At 40.2% G+C, this 21812-nt stretch overlaps 1 protein-coding gene and 1 long non-coding RNA gene across 42 annotated transcripts in view; one reads left to right on the top strand and one right to left on the bottom strand.

Moving 5' to 3' along the window:
- Positions 1–1475: 1475 nt before the first annotated feature.
- The window catches only part of LOC148224908 (uncharacterized), a 403359-nt gene continuing 383022 nt past the window's right edge, over positions 1476–21812 (bottom strand). For 15 of the 41 annotated variants that reach the window (XR_015801703.1, XR_015801696.1, XR_015801702.1 and 12 more), the window contains 2 exons: positions 5678–9370; positions 1476–4356 (listed from right to left, as the gene is read on the bottom strand). The gene's annotated coding sequence lies outside the window, so the exon portion shown is untranslated. The remainder of the gene's footprint in view (positions 4357–5677; positions 9371–21812) is intronic. The other 26 variants (XR_015801717.1, XR_015801706.1, XR_015801710.1 and 23 more) reach the window with 16 other exon arrangements.
- Positions 14291–20033, top strand: LOC148224909 (uncharacterized). The gene is made up of 2 exons (XR_015801733.1): positions 14291–14425; positions 15548–20033. It is a non-coding gene; the product is annotated as an uncharacterized LOC148224909 (long non-coding RNA).

Raw genomic sequence — 21812 nt, forward strand, 5'->3', positions numbered from 1 at the left:
AGTAGCACTGGGATGTATCACATCCTTAATTCATAACAACTAGTAAATTGAGGCTCTTTCTCACCTTGGCTTACATTACATTTTTCTATTCTTATTTCTTTTTTGCTGTTGGATCTTTGCTGAAAGGGAGAGTTTGCCCTACTGTGGGATGCATAGCCTGCTATGCTAAAGCTATTCTTGTATGCAGGGATCCCTGGTTCTGCAAGAGAACTGAGGTTTAGTAAAGCCACTTATGCCCTTTGCCTCTTGTTCAAGCCCCTCCTGACAGTGTTATTCCCTACTCTGAGCAGCTGCTTTGGCAAGGATACTTCTACAGAGCCACATCCTCTCACATATCCCTTGGTTTCCCCAACTTTGGGGTGAGTTAAGGCAGAAGACATATTTCTGTTGGCTGTGCACTATCCTTGGGAAGTATAAAGCCAGAGAACATTGTCGGGCTTCTGCCTCCAGCCTCCTCTCAGAGAGGACTCCAGAGTTTTCTGGGGAAGCTGGGAGTGGCATCACAGCTGCTGACTGCCCTTCACACCAACACAGATCTCCATGAGTAAGTGACCTCCTTCTTGGCTGTTTCCCTGCTGTAGCTGGTACAAATACTCTCCCATTCCAGAGCTACAAACCCTTCCCATCATATAGATGGGTCCATAAGATTTCCACCACCCTTAAAATTTGCCCAAATGCAACGTTGATTGACATTATTCCTGTTTTTGCAGATGTTTTTTCCATACATGGAATTAATTTAACCTTTGAGAGAAGTTGCCTTAAAATAGAACATAAGATACACACAGTTTTTCCATAGCTTCATTTTATGTTTCCTTGGAAGTAAGAAACCAGAAAAATGTTCCCTTAAGAAGCTTTAAAAAAATTTAATGTGTTACTAAGGGTAAAGGTACTGCAAAACAAGGTATGAGTGGATGGAACAACAAGCAAATCTGTTTAAAGAACTCCTTCTCCTCTGCAAAGTTAACAATGACTGAATAGTAAATTGTTTTTTAATAAGTTTTGTATTCTCCTGGGGTATGGTTAAAGGGTTAATTTAACGCTTGACCCATTAAAACCGTTGAGAGCAGTGAGAACCTTGTAAGGCTGATCAGATGATTATTGCTGGAAGATAAGTGGTTGAAAACCGAGCCTCACTAGTTCAGGTAATCAAGGGAAATTGGCATAAAAGAGAAGATGCGGCTGAGTAAAGACAGAACAGCTACCTGAGATTCTATTACTTGTCGTCTTTCAAGCATAATAATGAGATTATAGTAACCCTAAACTGGCTGAAAACAGAAATCTGGCTGTCTGTCAAGTTCATTGTGTTGAGTTTTACAACACTCCAGATCTGGTTCCTCTGAACCTTCAATAATTACACCAGGAAGACAGGCTCAAAGAAACCCTTTTCAACCTTGGACCTTTGTCAGGTTTTGGCTTATGACCAGAGTACCATTGTTTATGTCATGGGAAAGAAAAAGAAAAAAAAATCAACCAAATAACATTGTTAATGATTATTATTATTTTTTCATCATGCAATTCTTAAAAAAATATTGCCACAAGTCTTTCCTCACTCCAGCTGTCACATTGCCTTGTGATTTTCTGAATGAACTTGTTATAGAACCATGAGTCCCTTGGCTTCTCCATTGTTATTCCAGTCAGAGCCTTTTGCTGGAATAATTTTTTATGCCTTTCTTTGACACACAGTCTCACATCACACACATGTGGTGTAGTGGTCCTGCTTCTTAAAAAATAAAAAACTACATGACAGGCAGAAACTTGGAGTCCGTTATGTCAACCTCAAAGGAACATCTGTTTCCAGCATGGACTAGTCTTAAACTCACGTTGTTTTGTTGTGGAGAGTTGTCACAAACATGGGATATGAGACTTTGTTTTGAGACCAATTTGAGATGGTAGCTGTAAGGCTGTAGTTCAGGAAAGCCTTTAGGCACGTTTGGAGTCCAGTTGGCTTCAGCTTTGTCAGTGGCACCATTTCTCCTGCTCAGAGGGAGTCTCTATCTGCCCTTCCTTCTGTCTTGGTTTATGCTCATATGAATGCTTCTCCAGGTCAGTGTAGGCTTGGGCTGCTAGTAGGAAGAGATGTTCGCATCCATGACACACTTCAGACTGTGAAAAGATAATCAGGTTAAAAGTCATTAATTACTGTGGAAAGAGCTGTGTCAGAGTAGGGTGTCACCAGCCTGTTCCTGGAGGTCACCCTTGTTGCTGTTGCATGGGCAAAGCTGCCTGGGTTAGCCTGGATGAGCTGGGCAGCTGGCATTAAGCTGGCTGCTTTCTGCCAAAGTGTTTTACGGGATTGTTCACACAGCCAGAGCTGCTGGAGCAATAACCTCCCACCATGGTCAGGGATCAGCACCTCTGCACAGTACTGCTGTCACTTAGCAAGGCACTAAGAGGGGACATCTTGCATAGCTTCAAGCTCCCATGCAAGACGTGCTGATCTCCTGGCCCCTGATGCTGGCAGAAAAGCTCTTTTGCCCCATATCTTTTGTAGTCTTGTGAGCTGGTCAAACTGAGTTGCCAAAGAACCCTTTTCCCTGCTCTAAACTGTATCTTCCAGAGGGAGTCAGAGCACAGGAATGTCAGTTTGCAGTTCCAAGAAGTCCTTCAGACACAGATCAGACCCTAAGCACAAGTATGGACTTAGGAATATGATTACAAGCTTTGTTCAGTGGAGGTTGGTGAGTGTGTTTCAGCCAGCCAGCCATTGTGTGTTAAGGGTTGTGCCCACTGCAGGGTCTCCCATGATTTTTTATATGCTCTTGGCTTGTGATATTGTTTATGATCTGCCTTTATTCCCATTTTCAACTCTCAAATATGCAGGCAGAAAAAGAGCTACTGGTTGCTGAGTAAGGATAATGACTATCACTGAGCTACCTTCCATGGTTGCCATAAATTAGCAAACACTGGTAAGTACTATTTAAGTCACAAATATTTTTAAGACCTTAACAATAGACGTTGGAGCCTAATTTCCAGTGCTCTTATTTCTTAAATGTGAGATTTTTATCTCAGTGCTTTTTCTGGAAAGGCCACTGTATGGGCCTTTCTCATGTGAGCAATACAGAACAGTCCTATGGCTTTAACCTTAAAACTGAACTGAATTTCTGGCAGCAGTGTGTTTCATGAATCACATAGTAGATGTTTTTATTGCAGAACTATCTTCCCTGTTTGTTCAGAAAATCAGATTCTTTGTCTCATAACTAATAACCAAGGCCCTCAGAATCACCAAGTTTATGCCAAAACAGAGCTAAATTATGAGCAACCTTTGCAGTCTCAGGCCTGTTTCTCATAAATCAAAGTCTATTCAATGATGCCTTGCAGTACCTAAATCACTGGATGTGAGAAATGAAAATATACTGTACTGTGGTATTTGCAATTAATACAGGATCTATGGTGCCAAACCTTCAGAGCCCTCCAAGAGCATCTCAGGAAGATGGAACACTGCAGTTAAACAGACTGGTAAATTTGGCAACAAATCAGATATTCTTCACTTCAAAATCATGATTCATCAAAATGGAATCATTTAATGGAAGTCTATGTTTTAGCAAAGCTGCCCTAGGAGAGTTTAACCCAACCTCAGAGGAGAGGACTGATCATTGTGGAAAGAGACAACAGCTTGAGCTCACAACAAGTGAGCTGGGCTCAATGCCTACAAACAAATACTAGTACTGGCTTTTTAGGTTACTGCAGATTTTATTTAAGGGGGAAAGAAAAAGGAAAATGTATTCATAAGAGTTCAGTTACTAAAAATAGATATGTATCTAAAATAGTGGGTGTAAAATCCTAAGGCTTCCTGGAAATGCCACACTGTATGGGCCTTTCTCATGTGAGCAATACAGAACAGTCCCTTCCTGGAGAATGTCCCTTCTAGGGCTGAGCAGAGACAGACCACAGCACAGTCTGAGCTGTCCAGGGAACAGAGGGCTGCCCAAAATGTTCCACACGCAGTACTCTGGTTTTCCCTCCCCAGCCATGTACCTGATCCTGTATCTACTCTCCTGGATTCAGGAGTAGCTCACAGACCCCATGCTTCTGCCATTTGCATTGAATTTGTCTGGCAAGATGAAATGCATTCATTTGCACATAGAACAGCAAATTTGGCTAAGGTAGAACTGAGAAACTCACTCTTCACTCTTCTGTCCTATAAGTATATTAGTTCATACATACCTGACACAATTCAGTTACAGTTTAACACTAACATGGATTTAGGACCTCATCTTCATATATTAAAAAAAAATTACTTGCATGAGTAAATGAAAGAGAAATGTGAAAAGAAACAGTGATACTTGAAGACCAGCATAAATCCTGAAAGCGAGGACTGAAGTATGCTTCACTCCAATTGCACCAGTATTAGCAACTCTGAAAAAAAAGAATGTTTGTAATATTGAATGAACCTCTGCAGTGATGTTAAGGCCAAATATTATGAAGGAACTACGGGGAAACTGCAGAGTTAATAGAACTGAATTGAAGCAAGGATTTTCAGAAGTGACTTAATCTGAGGCTTGAAAACTGAAAGAACTTTAATCCTTGTTGAGAAACTGCTGGCTCCCTTCACCCAAACATATTTATATAGATATTTAACTGATTTCACTAGTGAACAAGCTAATGTATTCTAGAACAATTTATTTTAAAATGTGAACTGTAAAATTATGCTACAAAGTTTATTAAACTTTCAGGTGTTACATTTTGACATACTCAGATCTTTCCTTTAACAATGACAGAATGCTACACAAAAATACTGCATTTCATCTGGTGCAGGTCTTTATCTTATCTTGACAGATTATTGTTGGTTAAATTGTAGAGCTGACTTAAAGGCAGGACTCTTCAAGGGAGTGAGAAATTAAGGCTTCACCAAATGGTAATAAAGCTATTAAAAATGCAAACAGAAAACAGCTACACTGTACAGGTTAGACAGCTAATCCAAACTAGCAGTTTAAAAAAGCAGAGCAATTACACTTTTATTTAAATGCAAGGAATATGAGCAAGAATAGAATGAGGTGCCTTGTTTAAATGCATTCTTTTGAATATTTATTAGAAATAATACATGTAGTTAAGCCACTTATCTGATTTCAGTGAATAAGTAAAATGAAAAAGATCAATTTTCATAATTATACTAAAGAAGTCTGTCTTTCATAAAAATCTCATTAATAACACCATTATTACTGAAGAAATATCTCAGTATTATTATTGTTATTCTAATTATCAGCAAAATGCTACTGATAATGTTGTCATAAAATTCCTTTTTAGTATCCTATTAAGGAAGATAGACTAAGTAGTGGTTTAAGTTAAATCTAGATACTAAGTGGCATTTAGAAAAAAAATATTCTTTGTGTATTTGGATAAAATACATTATGTGTATAATTACATAAATTACTTTAGGTTTGGGAAACAAGAGGTATATAGATAATGCTTACATGCATGCATATGTATTTTTATGTCTATAGAACTGTATAGCCAGCTTGGAAGGAAACACACTGAGGCATGTAAACAGAGTAACAAAATGTTGCCTGAGCACAAAATAGTTTCTTGGCAAAAATTTTAACAGACACTTTCACTTATTTTTAATCACAATTATTAGAGGGCCTGCCAATCCTCTTTTTTTTAAATACTCATCTGGATTTATTAAATTGCTTAAGATATGGGGATCCTCTAGGTATTAGTATTTGAAATGGCATATTACCTTGCACAGGAAGGAAATTTTAGCTGCTTATATCCATCTTCCAGCATGATTCAAAACTGGGCCAGCGTGGGCTGCAGCACAGAGGAGGGAGCAGGAAGGATTTTTGGAGCTGGAACCCGACAGTTCTTCATTCTTATGGCAGACAAGGACCTGGACAGCCAACACAGCTAGAGAAGAAGAGAATTTGTTCCTGCCATGTAATTCTCAATGCAGGGGCTGGCACCATGTTGAGGATCAGCAGGCAAGGAGACCAGAACCTCGGCCAAACAAGCGAGACAGATGGTTCCCCATCCAAAAAGCTGACTAATAGGTAATGGCTGTGGTAGCAACCAAAGTCAATAATAAACAGGTATGCAGGCTTCCTTGGGAGGTCTAAGGCTGTGGAGAGCTGTCTGAAGCAGGAGGCATCTGGGAGGTGAAGAGAGAGCTGGAAATGTTGCTCAGGTTGTCATGGGAAGGCAGTCTGCTGCCCCTCTGCCCTCTCTGGGCTCTCACATCACGAAAAAAGAAATATGCCAGTGGCAGCATAACAATCTTGTAACCCATATCCCTAGAAGGATAATGTAATGAGACATATTCAGGTTTATGAAACAACAGATTTTCATTGATTTAGATGGCTCTGGCAATTTCTGGTTCTGCTTTCATAGCCACAGCAACTTAATTAATAGTGGAAACAAGTTCATTTGACAGTACAAGAAGATGCTAGTGTGTGGGAGGCAATGAAAAGAGTAGACTAAAGGACACTTTTCTGGCCAGGTCTTGATTATTGATATATATCTGTCCTTAAATGTACAAAAACATGGAGGGCAGTGATTGGAAGAATGACTGTTTACCATAGCACTGATTAAGCAATGCCTACAGGCATGATTAAGGAGGATCTAAGCAAGAATTCATGGCTTTTCCTAAACAGGTTTAGAAAAAAAAAAAACATTCCAAAGCAGATCATACACTGTTTTTCTCTTGATACATATTATTTTTTGTTAACTGGTATCATGTTCTGAAAAAAGCCCTGACAGGTGAAATTTGATTGTGTCTATAACTTGACCACGGTCTCTTGTATTAAAACACTTAGAGAAAATTCATTTATCTCAGTAGAGAGAGTCGGGTAACTTTCAGAAACAATTTCCAGTGTATTGCAATCACGGGATGCAATAGTTGTACTTATACCAATGTGTCACAGGTGGCATTTGCCACTATGCATGAGAGTTAAAGCAAACAGAAACAGCTTTTATCACAGCAGAATGTCATGATCTGCACTTAGGGTTCAATCTTTCCATCGACTATGTGGGCAAAAATTGACATGCCTCAGAGAGTAGGATTGAATTCTCCACTTGTTTTAGAAAGTGTTCTAAAAATAAAATCAATATAGGGAGTTGTAAAAATAACTTTTTTTTTTTACTTGCTAGGGAGAACTGCATAAATTACAGCTTTATTTTCTTCTACTTGAGAATTATGTAAGTTGTACAAAAAGCTCAAAATAATTTTATACATCCACTGTGCTTTTGCATTGGCATGTCTCTGGTGATTTCTTTTTTCCTCCTTTTTTTCTTTCCCCCTTTCTCTCATTCTCTCTCCTCCCCTCTGTCTCTCCATGACTCAGGGAAGCACACGTATGCACACACTGTTCAGCAATAAGGGCATATTCCGTAGGCAACCCGCAGTTTCCATGCTTGAAAGTGTTCCCGTGGCTTCCAGTATGATTTTTCTCAGCTTTGATGTATAACCACCTACCTCTGCAGGACAAATTGATTTCAGTTGATCTCTTGGGTGCACACTTAGGGCAGGTTTCACTTAGTCAATCTCAGTCTCCATCCCACTGTTTGGATTTACTGTGGATACTTTGTAAATAGTAGCTACTTTTAAGGAGAAAGAATACAAATAAAACAATAATAGCAGTGCATACTCTTCAAGACAAGAACCATCTCCTTCCCTCTAGCACTGTTTCTCTTACTGTAGCAAAGCAGATCATAATTAACAAGGGATCCAAAGATTCCTCACATTCTAGTTAAATCCTGCAATTTTTCTGTCCAAAAACCCTCCCTAGATTTGCTTAGCAAACTGTAAAAACCAACATAACAGTGAAGTTTCTGTCCCCAGTCTCCCCAGGAACATGGGCTTCCTGGGGCTGTGTGTGCACTTAAACCTGCATTCACAAAACCAGCAACAAACCTCACACTAACCCAGGTGTGCTCCCACCCTCACAGTCCTTGATTATGTGTCACAAAGCCACACATTCCCCCAGTCATATGAATTTTGTCTGCAAAGTTGGGCACATGGGTGTTTTACAAGATTCTTTTCGTCTAACCCAACTACTTTAATTGGTGTGTCAGAACCCTTATTGCTGTAATCGCTCTTCTCTCAGATGTTCACATTAACAAATTGTTCAGCCTTGATGTGCTGTGTACTCACTAAAAGGAAAACCTTGTTTTCTTCTGGAGATGGTACTTCAGAAATGTAAGCACACAGAAATGTAGAAATGTCTTTTGATGAGTTGAGTGTCTTGTTTGTGACTGTATCTCCTACACAAAGCTGTACCTGCTTTGTGTTTTTCCTGGGACCAGTCCTCAGCTTCCTTTAAGGCTTCAGGCATTCACTGATCAGTGTGTTAGATCTCTTTTCCTTCTCCATTTCCTTTTCTTCTCCTCACCTCTCCTCTCCTTCCTTCTTTCCCTTTTTCCTTTCTCAATTTCCATGTTCATAAGAATCTGCCCTTGTTTATTGCTGATCTGTAAGTCACCAGCAGCTCCAAGACATTGGGGTGCTGGAGCGTGTCCAGAGAAGGCAATGGAGACGGTGCAGGGTCTGGAGCACAAACGCTGTCAGGAATGCCTGAGGGAGCTGGGGCTGTTTAGCCTGGAGAAAAGGAGGCTCAGGGGAACTTTATCCCTCTCTACAAGTACCTGAAAGGAAGCAGCAGTGAGCTGGGTGTTGGTCTCTTCTCCCAAGAAACAAGCAAGAGGAAAGGGCCACAGGTTGTTCCAGGCTCTAGGCTGGATATTAGGAAAAATATCTTCATGGAAAGGGTTGTCAATCAGTGGAACAGGCTGCTCAGAGAAGTGGTGGAGCCCCCATCAGTGGAGGTGTTGAAAAGGTGTGTAAATGTGGCACTTGGGAACACGGTTTAATCGTGGAGTTGGTAGTTCTGGGTCTTGGACTTGATGATCTTGGACTTGATGGAGTTGGACTTGATGATCTTGAATATCTCTTCCAACCTAAATGATTCTGTCATTCAGTAAGTCAGTAAGAATACTTTGAAAAAAACAATTTCCAGAAAAACACTTGTGATATATCCATGCATTCAAGTGTTACCTTTTCACATTTTAATGAGCACAAACACAGAAATAATATTTATAGCAGGTATTCATCCTGCAATGAGCTTGGAAAGCATCATCTCTGTATAAAAGTGCCACAATTTCCTACTACTTTTATGCATGAATAATTGATTTTTTTCACTTAGGCATATTTTAAGAGTTGAAACAAAACATTAGTGAAATAATTGCTGAATTCAGGAAATTCCTGCAAAGTGATATGTGACACATATTATGCATCAGTGTTACTGCAAGTGAATGTGCTTTGGGCCAGACTGTGGCCAGTCACTGAGAATTTCAGCCGAGAAAGAGCAAGCTTCAGCAGAGAGATTGCATTTTTCTTTCTTGAAGTTATCTTTCTGTGCCATCTGACTGCCGTGTGTCCCTGTTCCCAGGAGAGAAGGTCAGGAAAAAGATTTTGTAAACCACTGGATGTTAGGCTAAGCTACTCCAAAAAAAGCTACTCCAAAGAAAGCTACTCCAGTCAGGGCTGACTCATAACTGCTCCTGCTTTGCTCCAAGGAGCAAAACTGGCCCTTGGGAATGTGAACTGAGCACCCTAGATGCACAAAAAGAAGCACTCCAAAGTATTTGACAGGTAGCCCCTTGAAAGTTAGAGAGAAACCATGTCCATTAATGCCCACCAAGCAATCCTTAGACACACCTGCAATTCTTTCTCCACCAGTATTAGCATGAATTAACTGCATTGGCTTTTCCTTTGGTTTCTACACCTGATGTAACCTTTAAATTCCAAATATTTTATTTGTTCTGTTATGCATTTCAGTTCTCCACAACAGCTCCTGTAAATTTCACCATGGCTCCATACATAATTTCTCTTCACACAAAGCTGTTGTTGACTTAATATTATGCACAAAAATATATACCCCCATCTCTCCAGGCTCTCCACCCTAATTTCTCTCCTGATATTGGAGGTGTATTATGACTTTTATTTCTATTTGCCACTTTAGGGGAAGGATATGTTTATAATTTTGACAATGCATATGTTTATGGTTAAGAGATATTTTCTGTCTCCAAGTAGGAAGGCAAATAACCGCTTTCAGTTGCTACTTATTAAATAAAATTGTAGCTAGTAAATGGCCAACTTTAGCCATTTTTAAGTTTAGCCATTCAGTTAGCATGGCATTCCCATCTAGAAGATATTTACTCTTAAGAAAAATTACAGAAAATACTGATATATGGGAAGGCAGGAAGGGAGACAGAATGATTCATAGAAAAAGTCATGGTTCCTGTGGAGTTATTCTTTGTTTCACAACACAATCTGTGCTGTAATCCTGTCTGCTCAAAAAAGAGTGTAAAAGGGTCTGTTATTTCATCCCTCATTTACATGGTAAGAATGTGTTTTGATCCCCTAGTGCTTGACAAAGAAAATACAGTAGCCAATGCTCTTAATTTGACCCCTTCCTTTATGAAAATGCATGTTACTGTAAACATTAACTCTGCTAATAATCCTCACAAACACTGCTTTTTGTCTTTGCTGTGACAAACGTCAGCCCACATTGGCTGCGAGATTTCCCTCATTTGAAGGTCCAAGGCTCTCTTACAGCTTCCCCTTTCCAACCAGTGTAGCTGATGAGCTGACCCAGCATGTGCACAACTGCTGCACTTGTGGCACGTCATCTTCATTGGCTTGGAGCTCCTCAAACCACTAGGAATTATGGGGGAACGTGGTTCTTTTAGGTGCATAAACTTCCCAGAATCACAAAATGTTTATGGTTCTAAGGGACCTCCAGAAGCTGGTCCAACACTCCTGCTCGAGCAGGGACGCCTAGAGCCAGTTGGCCAGGACCACACCTGGACAACTGACATATCTCCAAGGACAGAGACTCCACAAACCCTCTGGACAACCTGTGCATGTGCTTGATCATCCTCACAGTAAAGCATTTTTTGATATATAAAAGGAACCTCCTGAGTTTCAGGTTGTGCCCATTGTCACTTGTCTTGTCACCACTGAAAAAAGCCTGTCTCTTTCCTCTTCATACTTTCCATTCAGATATTTTTATATATTGATATGATCCCTCTGAGCCTTCTATTCTCCAGGCTGCATAGTCACAGCTCTCTCAGCCTGTCTTCATATCAGAGGTGCTCCTGCCCCTTAATAATCTTCAAGGATTTTCATTAGAATTCCTCCAATATGTCCGTGTCCTCTTGTACTGGTACTCTCTTGGAGAGTCCAGAGCTGGACACAGCCATCCCCTTGTGCTGAGGACAATGTCTCAAGTCCTGAGGAGAATGATCACATCCCCTGAACTCACTGGAAAGCAATACTTGTCCTCCAGCTGGACAACCCCTCGCATGCACTACTACCTGGGGTATGTCCCTCCTCAGATACAGAACTTTTCACTTCCCCTTGTTGAACCTCATGAAGTTTTTGGAAGCTCATTTCTTCAGCCTGTCAAGGTCCCTCTGGATGGTAGCATGATTCTGGCATATCAGTCAATCTTCCCAGTTTTGTGTCATCTACAAATTTTCTTAGGGTGCACTCTGCCCTGTCATCCAGATCATTAATGAAGATGTTAAACAAGATTGGGTCTCTAGGGTACACTGCTAGAGAGAAGCCTCCAACTAGACTTCATTAGACTGACCACCACCCTCTGGGCCCAACTATTTAATGCAGTTTTGAATCCACCTCACTGTTTGCTCATTCAATGCATAATTCAACAGTGTCAAAAGCCTTTCTTAAGTCCAGGTAGAAAATATGCACTGCTCTCCTCTCCTATATCCTGACAGTCATTTCAGCATAGGAGGTTACCAAGCTGGTTAAATATGATTTCCCTGTGATGAAGCCGTGCTGATTACTCCTGGATAATTTTCTTGCCCTTCAGGTGCCTGGATATTATTTTCAGGATGGTTCCAACAGCTTCCGAGGGATCAAGGTGAGTCTGAGCATCCTCTAGTTCACTGAGTCTTCCCTTCCTGGAGATTGGAGTGGTATTTGCTTTTCTCCAGCCCTTGGGAAGTTCTCCCAATTACCATGACTGATCTAAGATCATTGAGAGTGGCCTCACAATTCATAGTGACAGATGCTGGTTCCTCAGCACTTGAGCACGTATCTCATCAGGCCCCACAGACTTAAGTATGCCTGGTTTGTTTAAGTGCCCCAAGATCTGATCCTCTTCCACCATTTTTCTTGCTCCAAACTTTCCTCTGGTCTCCTAGACCTGGGATTCTTGAAGGCTGTTCTTGCTAGTAATGACTGAGGCAAAGAAGACATGAAGTACCTCATGTCCTGCATAACCAGGTCCCCGATATCCTTCAGCAGTGGGCACACATTTTTGCTAGTCTTCCTTTTCTTACCTGTGTACTTATAGAAGACCTTCTGTTGCCTTTGCCATCCCTTACCACATTCAGTTCTGGTAAATCTGACTGTGACTTTTTTCCACTGAATGCTGGGCTAACACATTGGGTTTCTGCAGTCCAGGGGATTAACTGTGATGAAGTGTTAAAAGAATACCAAGACCCAGAAGATGGTATTCCCTGTCATCATATCTAACTGCAGACCTGGAGAAGCATCAGTTGAAGGGAAGGTACTGCTAGTGCTGCTAGACAAACACTGTGACAGGATTGTCAGTCTGAGTTGAAAACATCATTGAACCCAGACAAGAGCTTGTTAGGATAGATGGGTTGGATATTAAGAGTGTAGGAGCTGTGTTTAAGTCTGTTTAAGTCACAAAGGCTGTGACACTAGACACTATTAGTCTAGTTTTACTCCCATAACATGGTTCAGCCTGACATCCTTACTGTACCTATGCTTGTTCACACCCAAATCCCTTCTCCACTAAGTTACTTGTCTTCCTGTGGAGGGAAATCTTAGTGCAGCTGATAGGACACTTTACTGAAGGACACATGACAAATAAGGGGCCTGGCTGTGGCTAATTCTGTCTTGAGCAATCCTGTAAATTCTCCCACATGTCCTTGCACAACCTGGCATCCCCATGCCATCATGCCCCCTCCCATGTAACACATCACTCATTGTCAGCATCATGCTAGAGAACTCCTCTGCTGTAGGCTCTGACCTGCTTAACACTGAAAAGTCACTTTACACCAAAGTCCACAAAATTCTGTGAAGAGTGATGTCTCAAAGTCACAGGGTACCAGCAGACACCCGGATTAGGCTAGGGCAGACAGCATTATCCAAGGGCAGGGGAGTCACCAGCCAGCCTCACATTTGACAAGGATCCCAAGATCTCTCATCAGTGCACTCCCCAGAAGGTGTGGATATAGCATAAAATATAGGCTCTGTGTCTGTGCATTTTAGTTTATACTGTTTCTCTAATTGGCAGTAAATAAGACTGGAGAAAGAAGAATTAAAATAAAACATCACCAAAGGAAACTCACACATTGTCCTGTAGGTATTCAAGGGGCAAGCTCCCTACTGTGGAGCTTTGTGATTGAAGGCACCCGGCACTGACAAAGAGACAAGAGCCCACCCAGCTGGGTGCTGTGGGAGATCCCTATGAATTCAGGGGAGGGAAAAGAGCTGACCTCCAAAGACTGCATGCTGCAAGGGCAGCTGCCCAGAGATGCCACAAGAGAAGAAATCTGCCTGAGCTCCTCATCACTTCTGCAGGCAGCCACTTCTGCAGCTTCAGCTTCAGGATTAAGCTCGCTTTGAGGAGTGGATATTCCTGGCAAAAATGGTTTTGTTTAATTTTGAGAGAGAAAGAAACTTTATCTTCTGTCCTGGAATTAGGTGGTATTTAGATTACTTGGAATGCATTTAGATCATAAAGTAGCTCAGGCAAGACGTTAGTCACCAAAATTTCCAGACTCAGGGTGTTTAAAGATTTTTGAAAGCCAACTCTGGATGCCTAACAAACTGAGGCTGAACAGTGAAGGAGACTGTTTTGGACAGTTGCTGAGGAATAAAGAAAAAATAGCCTTGTATACCCCAAAACGTTGTCTATAGCATTAGGCTAGTCACTGGAGAGCAGAGCTGCTATCGACTGATTAAACTCTGATTGTTTCTCAGATTGAAACAAAGATATCCCTTGTGATTATTTGGTGCTTTGAAGGATGTCATTGGTACTTGTGCTACGTTCACACAGCATCTGCCATTACAAAACTGTTGCCATTGTAATATATGTTCTGAAAACGTAAAGAAGCACTGGCAATGTCAAAATGGGGTAGTACCTTCTTAATGCATAACAATCTACTGTCAAGTATTTTTACTCCTGTTACCCAAATATATTTGACAGACTTACTTTCTATTTTTCACTTAATCCTTCTTTAAGTGGGATTTTATTATACCATTTGTATAAGAATTATGTTGTACAATTCCCCATCTTCATTGCTCTATAAAGAGAGAGGTTTCTTATTTATGAATTTTAAAAGATGTATTACATTTCTATTCCAGACAAAGTGCTGACATATTTGTAACAATAAAGAAGGCAAGATGGTGGCACCCTGTATCAAGGTCAAAGTAAGTGGTATCATCATTTCAAAAGTGTTGATAATTTTATATGTGTGTATAATGGTGATAAGAAGTTTTCCTAGATTTATCTCTCCTACTAATGGTGTTCTCCCTCAGAAAGAGACACATTAGAATTGTCTTCTACACATAAATGACTTCTCCCTTGTTAAGCTGGACTTGTCTCCACTAGATTCCTTTGATTGCTCAACAAATCCTACAGTATCTTGTTTACTTAAAGAAACTTTCTCTCTGAGACAGACTGTTCCTCCCTCAGACAGCTCATCTAAAGCCTTCATATATGGGCAGCAGAGAAAGATAAAGTTGTGCCAGCAGTACCTGAAAGAGGACCATGCACCTCTCCTCATGTTCTTCTGAATTTGCTGCTGCCTCTTGCTCGCTTGTCAATACCACAGCAGAAGAAGAGCCCCATGGTCACAGCTGGAACTGTGATGGGGAGGCTCTTGCAGGGATTTAGCTGTGTCCTTCTCATATCAAAAGATAAAGAGGGGTCTGTAGTGTGTGAGGAATGTTTGTGGCAATCTCAAGAGTGCAGCCAGCATCAGCCTTCTGAGGGTGCAAGGCAGGTCCTTACAAAACGGGGTGAATTTCTGTTGGTCCCCACAAAAATTCCTTGGTATGGGATTCCATGCAGTTGCTCCTGTTGCCTGTCCATAAATTGAAGACTGGGCCAAATGTAATTCAGTTTATGTACATATTATTACATGGTTTTAGATTCCTACATAGCTGTAGTTTGTGAGGGAGTGCAGTGAGGAACAGGACCGCTGAGCAAAGATCCTACTGAACACCAAACAAAGACTTGGTAGCTCTACATTTATGCAAAAGTGATAAAACTGTGTGGGCATCTTTTTCATAATGGTGAGTTCCCTAAGAACCTCTTCCAAAAGGCCTGAGGAGCAAAGATCTGGTCATGCCATTCAAAAGGAGGATTTATATTAATTTGTCATAATGGAATGGCTTACATTAGTAGATGCCATTGGCATGTGTTTATATAATTATATTTTATACTTTTTATTATATAATTTATAACATTTATTAATAATTTAATGACTCAAAAATGTGAAAGACGTGCCAGAAAAAGCCCAAAGAAATCACAGTATGTTCCTTTCCCAGAATAGCATGAAGACTGAATTGAAGACGAAAAGGAGCATTGGGACCATGGATCTAAGGGGAAAATCATATAATGAGTTCCATCAATGAGACATTGACAACTTCCTCAGCTGTCCCTCCTTACCTGGTCTTCAAATGGAGAAGAACTAGGAAAAAAAATTAAATACATAGAAAATCTGGGAAATAATATTCCTGATATAAGTGAATATAAGTGCTTATGAAGAAGAAAAATAGAATGAATATTGGATCTGATGTCCACTGGAGAGCAGAAAAGGAAGGAGAAAAACAAGAAAATGAGTGGAAGAAGACCTGGTGATTGGCAACAAATTTATATTTTGATAGTTTCCAATGTTACAACATTCAGTTTTGTTCTCACTGGCAGTTACACAGACATCCTCACCAAAGAAAAAAAAAAGGGAGAGAGCATATTTTGAGGAAAAAAGCCTTGTCTGATGGTCATTCTGACCAACCTTATCAGGGAGGTGATAGCCAAGTGATGCCGATTCTCAAAGACAAAAAGAAAAAACTTTGAATTCATAGGTGACAGACATGGGTCAAGACATGTGGACTGAAGAATGGGTCAGATAGGTGAAGCAACTGTGAGAGAGGAGTTTCAGAAAACATAAGATATGTAACTATCAGAGTTCCTCCCAAATTTGTCCTAAACCAGGACACAGGCATGTAATAAATTAAAAGAAAACATCATAGTATGGAATATAATATCACCTTGTTGGAAAGGACTATTTTAGTCTCAGAAAACACATTATCAGTGGGATCATAAGAAACATGGCAGTGTTTGTTGAAAATCTGAGCCATTAAAAGGTGCATCAGGTGAAGAGACAAAGCCACATTTCTAGGGAGTCTCAGTGCATGGCAGAGCCACAGAGATGCTGGTACAGCCCAGTAAAACTGACTGATGGACTATAATAGAGACTGCTAGGGAGTGAGGGGTACTTAGCAGAAAAAGGTGTCAGCATTCTGTCATGCAGCAGATGTCAGGATAACTGCAGTTGATCCCCAGAATACATTTTAAGATAACAGAAAAAGCAGTGATTATGCAGGTATATTCAAGAACAGGGATAGCAGAAAGTTCTGAATTGTTTTGGTCTTTTTGTACTTGAGAACAGTGCATAGAAGCATTTGAGAATTAGACTTTTTGTAATGTTAGTGAATGAAAATTAGCATTAAATTTGTCCTAAGCTTGTGACTTCTCATCATAGACTTCCAGGAGCAGCATATCAGAAAAATTATTTGTTATTCCTGCTGACTTTCAAAGAACTCAGCTACATTTCTGATAGAATTGAAGGCCTAGGAATCTTGAATCTTGAGCTAGTTAGGCTTGTCCTTGCCTACAAAGAAAAAGAGATTCTATTTCCCAGTGGGAAAGCAGAAATTAATTCATAATTCCAACCCCCTATTTATTAGTTCCACTCACCAGTAATGGACAAGAAACAAATCCGTGTGACTTGGGGGACTGGTTACTGTGGGAGAGCATTAAGCATGAATAGTGAAGGCACAGATCCAACATGCAGTGGGCTGAAATTGGCTGAAATATGTTCCCAGCAAGTATTTCTTGAATACTTAAAAGTAACAACAAAATACAAAACCCCCTAAACTGTTCCAATCGGTTTGTTAACGATAATAGCCCATCATTTGGTGAACATACTGTTTGCCATCAACTGTTTGTCCATCCCTCCTGCTGATGGAAGAGAGCTCTGGCTGAGTGGACAGATGTTTTTTTCTGCTAACTTTGACAACACTTCGGTCCACGGTCCTTGACCAGAGGAACTAATTAAGTAGTAAAATCAGCTCTTTGTAAGACAGGAAGAAAGAAAGGGTAGAACCACTGAAGAACATGAGGCACTGATTAACTCACAAGTGTTTCCTGTATAATGCAAATCATTAATGCTTAATGGTCTCTGAGACTGATAAACTAGAACTGCAAATATAACAACAATATCACAAATCATATATGAATCCCACAGGATCTTTTTTATTTCTTCATTAATTGTTCAAGCTGTAAAAATAACTTCTTTAACTTCTTATTTACTAATCTTTAAATTTTGGTTCTGTACATTACAACTGAACTTAGCTGACAGGGTCTTTGTAGCATGGTGAAAAAAAAAATAGCTCTCCTCAAGTACTGAAATGTGGAAAATTTGCCAGAATTAGCACAAACGAAGACTACAATCAGCCTAATATTAAATGAACACTCACTGTATCTTTCCTCTGCCTGTTAAACTACTAATTGATGTGCTACTGATGAATAAAAGGGCTGGCATTTCAGCCATGAACTCACTTCACCGCTGCGGTTTACTGAGAGCCCCAAGCTGCTGAGCTCATTACAGATCCCTTCACTGAACTGGCTTTACAGGCAATTTTGTGAAGGGGCAGCATCAGAGCTAGCCCACTGATTGGGACTCCATCGGCTCAGCAGGGCTCCAGGAGTTCAGGGGAGAGAGCACAGCACTGAGCTAAAAATACGTCTTTGCCTCTGTAGTGCCAGGAAGATTGCCTGGCTGCGCTAATTGGGAGGGACCTGGAGATCTGGGTGGTATTTTAGGCTAATCTCGAGGTAGGACCTCTGCAGCATGTATGTGGCTCTGAATATAATCTCCTCCAGCACCGTCATTTATACCATTGCAGGCATTTATAATCAGAACCATCCCTGATTGACTCATGGCTGTCGCTGCACCTTAGACTCATCTTGCAGGAGTGAGGGGGGATGAGGGAAAATGAAATGGCTGTGCGCTGAACACAGTGAAATTTTAATGTGGTGTTGAAGTTATAAAATGGGACAAATTGCCCTGGCAGGGCCAGGGCTTAGTAGGACTGCTTAGGTATATATTCCTCTCTCAGAAACTGACTGTAGAGTTGCACAACAGAGAGGGTTTTCTTAAAACCCCTCTGTTGAGATTTATTTTTCAGTCCTGTCCTCTTTCCCTCTGTAACCTTATTTTTAATTCTCTGAACAACCTAGCCCTGATATCAGCTATCTCCCCTGTATGTAGAGCCCAAAACTCCAACGTTTGAAAACTGGGGTGGTCAGAGGAGTCTGTGTTTCTGCTCATCCTTCATGGACTTGGTAAGGCAGATAGAAATAGAGGAGAGAGAAAACAGGAGGAATGTAAGAAATAGTGACAAACTGAAAGCATGCATGAAATCAACAGAAGCAGAAGTAACAAGTCTGACAGAAAAAGCTAAAAGAAAAACTCTTGTCATGGGAAATATTGAGCAACTAAGCATTTTTTATTAAGTAACACACTGGACTACTTTGTTTGTTTACTTGCTTGCTTCAACAGATATAGAGTTTCACAGGGTATTTTTTGTTTTACGAGTAAAATGTATTTCAGCAAAACAGAACATGTCATTCCTCAAATTTTTTTTTTTTAATTAAGCAACTTATTAAAATACAAGCATGATTAGGTGAGAAATGCCCATTGCTCATTCATTGCATTAAATATCTGTGCCATCTACCAGCGGTCAATCACAGGCTGAAATACCTGAAGTAAATTTTATAAGTCTCTTTACATGTTACTGCAACATTTTCATGAAACAATTGTATGGAGATTTTACAGCATGTATGAATTATCAGAGAATAATTACTCAAAGAAAATGCAAATTCGATTAATTTAAATGTGTTCTTTTTACCCCCAGGCAAAGTACCTTACAAACTCTAGTGTATCATTTCTTTGCATCAGCATCAGTCCTCCAACCATGCTGCTGCAGTGATCTTGACATTGGAAGTAAACACCAGGCAACCTTCCAAGAAAAAGTTGAAGAATGGTGCCCTCACCCAAAGGAAAATGTAAAATTTCAGGATATTAAAGCACACATGCAAATAAGTGAAAGGAGGTTTCTAGATGTTGAAATGGCACCTCTTTTCAGGCTACTGTATCTCTAGAAACCCCAGTGAAGAGGTTGGTGTCTGTAAGTGCTGAAGGTCCTGAGGTAACAGCAGATATGTCACTTTCTGGGTTTTTACAGTTGTTGCTAGTTATTTCTAATGCGTTTATGATTAATATAAATCTAATAAGAACTTAACAGAAGCCACTGCTCCAAATTAAAAATGGTCTTAATTCTGCACAGCTGCTTGAGAACATCTGGCTATGAACCTAGAGGATGTTGGAAATATTTCAGAGAACAAGAAGCATCGTTAAAATACTGGGAAGCATTATTGGTGGAATATTTAGAAGAAAGGGAAGGTATTCAGCCTAAGTAAATCATATCAAAGCCCATGTTAAAGGATAACTTGTCTATGTAGTGTCTGTATAGAGACAAAAAGATGGCTGTAGAGGACCCTTCAGTCTATCAGGAAGAGGTATTCATGTTACACTCCACCTGGAAATTACAGCTAGACAAACTTTTGCTTAAAGAAATGTCAAAATGGTCAGTGGTGATGGCAATTAACCACTGAAATTGTCTACTGAAAGTTATGGTGAATTTTTCGTCTTTGAAAATTCTCCAAATAAAACGTGTTTCTAAAGTATATTTCATTTTAACCACAGGCTTTTGATTTGAAAGCAGAATTAATTCAGGAAAGATCAGAAGTATTCATAGACCTAACACCTATAATATTTGCTACATCAATAAAATGTAATGCAAACCAGAGCAGTAGGCTGATCATTCCATTTTATTCTTCAGTTAAATTCTATCGAGAGAGCCATTGGCAGCATTTTGTCCAAGGCTTTGCACAGAACTCTCACTGATGCAGAGCAAGAGAAGGGAATTGCAGGTACATACTGATTTCAGGTCTACAGAAAAGAGTGTAATTCACTTCAGTGGGAGTTGGTCCAAGGTCTTACTGAGGATTTGAGAAAATATTTTTCTTTCTGGCCTCATGTGTAAGTGGGTAAAGGTTTAGAATATTTATAAAGGCTTAGAATCCTTCTAATTACCATGGGGTTTATTGTGTCAGGCAGATAAATTTTCTGTGATCTCTCAGGTATAAAGTTAGGGATAAACTTGGGTATTTCAGAAGAAGAAATTCAACCCTAAAAGTTATTTTGTCTGTAGCAAATCATTTAGTTTAAATGTATTAAAAATATACAAAATGAGTCCTAGAATTTACTTTTAAACATTAAAAATAATGCTGAGTATGGAAATCTTGTCATCATTTTTTGCCAGACGAGAAAGATAATGTATTTCTGCTTCCACTTCTGCTTCCCTGATCACATAGGGTAATCCACTAACTTAAAATGTTGAATGTTATATACTTTTGATTGAATGTGGTTCTGAAATCTGAGTTTTTAATAGAGCCATGGACTCAAATTTCTGGGCCAGTAAAAGCCCAGAAGATAAGGGGCTGATGTGCATGTCTCAAACACTGATAGCTGGATAGCTGTGGAGACACCCAAGGATTGTGGGTGAGAACAGTCTGTGAGAAGGAACAGGATGTGGCTGGAGAAATGAACCCTGGGAAGGTAGGGCAGCATTTTCTTGGACAAATACCCTTGTTCTGCCTCCTGGAGAAAAGAACAACAAGCAAGTGCAAGAATGAGGTCGAGAAGCAGGTATGGCCAGCTGGCCAAAGGCCAACCCGGTAGGGCATAAACACACAGTGGTGCATTTTGAATAATGAGTAGGGTCAAAGAAAAGAGAGGGGGATTAAACAGAGAGAGAGAGAAAGAAGGGAAGAAAGGAAAAAAAGAAAGATCACAAGTCCTGGCTCCATCATCGATCCAGCTGATGGTTGCCCAGAGTCCTGAGGGGATGCTGCCCGGGCTTAACAGGGCCACTTTTTTACAGACAAGTTTTCCCAACCTGGAGCTAAGTTTCTCACTTTCTACACAAACTAGTTATCATGGGCATTTCATTCTGCTAGACTTTCTGGAAATGGGTAAGAGAGCTTTGGGGTCTTCTGTGGCCTTGATCCTGATGAATTCTCTTTAAAGTCATGCTGAAGTGAAATCTGGACAAGAAATTCCAAAGATGCCTAGTATTTAGTGATAGAAAATAGCATCTTGAATGTATTAGCACATAAAAATTTGCTTTTTAAAACTGGTTCATTGTCTACTTATGGGATCATGATGAGTTCTAGATGCAAGAGGCATCTTTTATTAATGCTTTCTAATACAATACAAAATATAAATACCACATAAGTCTGTTTTACCACTGAGTCCTGCATTTTTCACCCACCTGAAACTCTCACAATGTATGGAATACACCAGAAAGATTTGAAGGAGCCATAATGTTAAGTGACTGCAGTTCATCTGCTCTGGTAAAGGCAAGACCTGCACATAAAGTTCCCAGTCCTGTGAGTTATGGG

The sequence above is a fragment of the Sturnus vulgaris genome, chromosome 2 (genome assembly GCF_052056855.1).
Source record: "Sturnus vulgaris isolate bStuVul1 chromosome 2, bStuVul1.hap1, whole genome shotgun sequence".
Taxonomy (NCBI): domain Eukaryota; kingdom Metazoa; phylum Chordata; class Aves; order Passeriformes; family Sturnidae; genus Sturnus; species Sturnus vulgaris.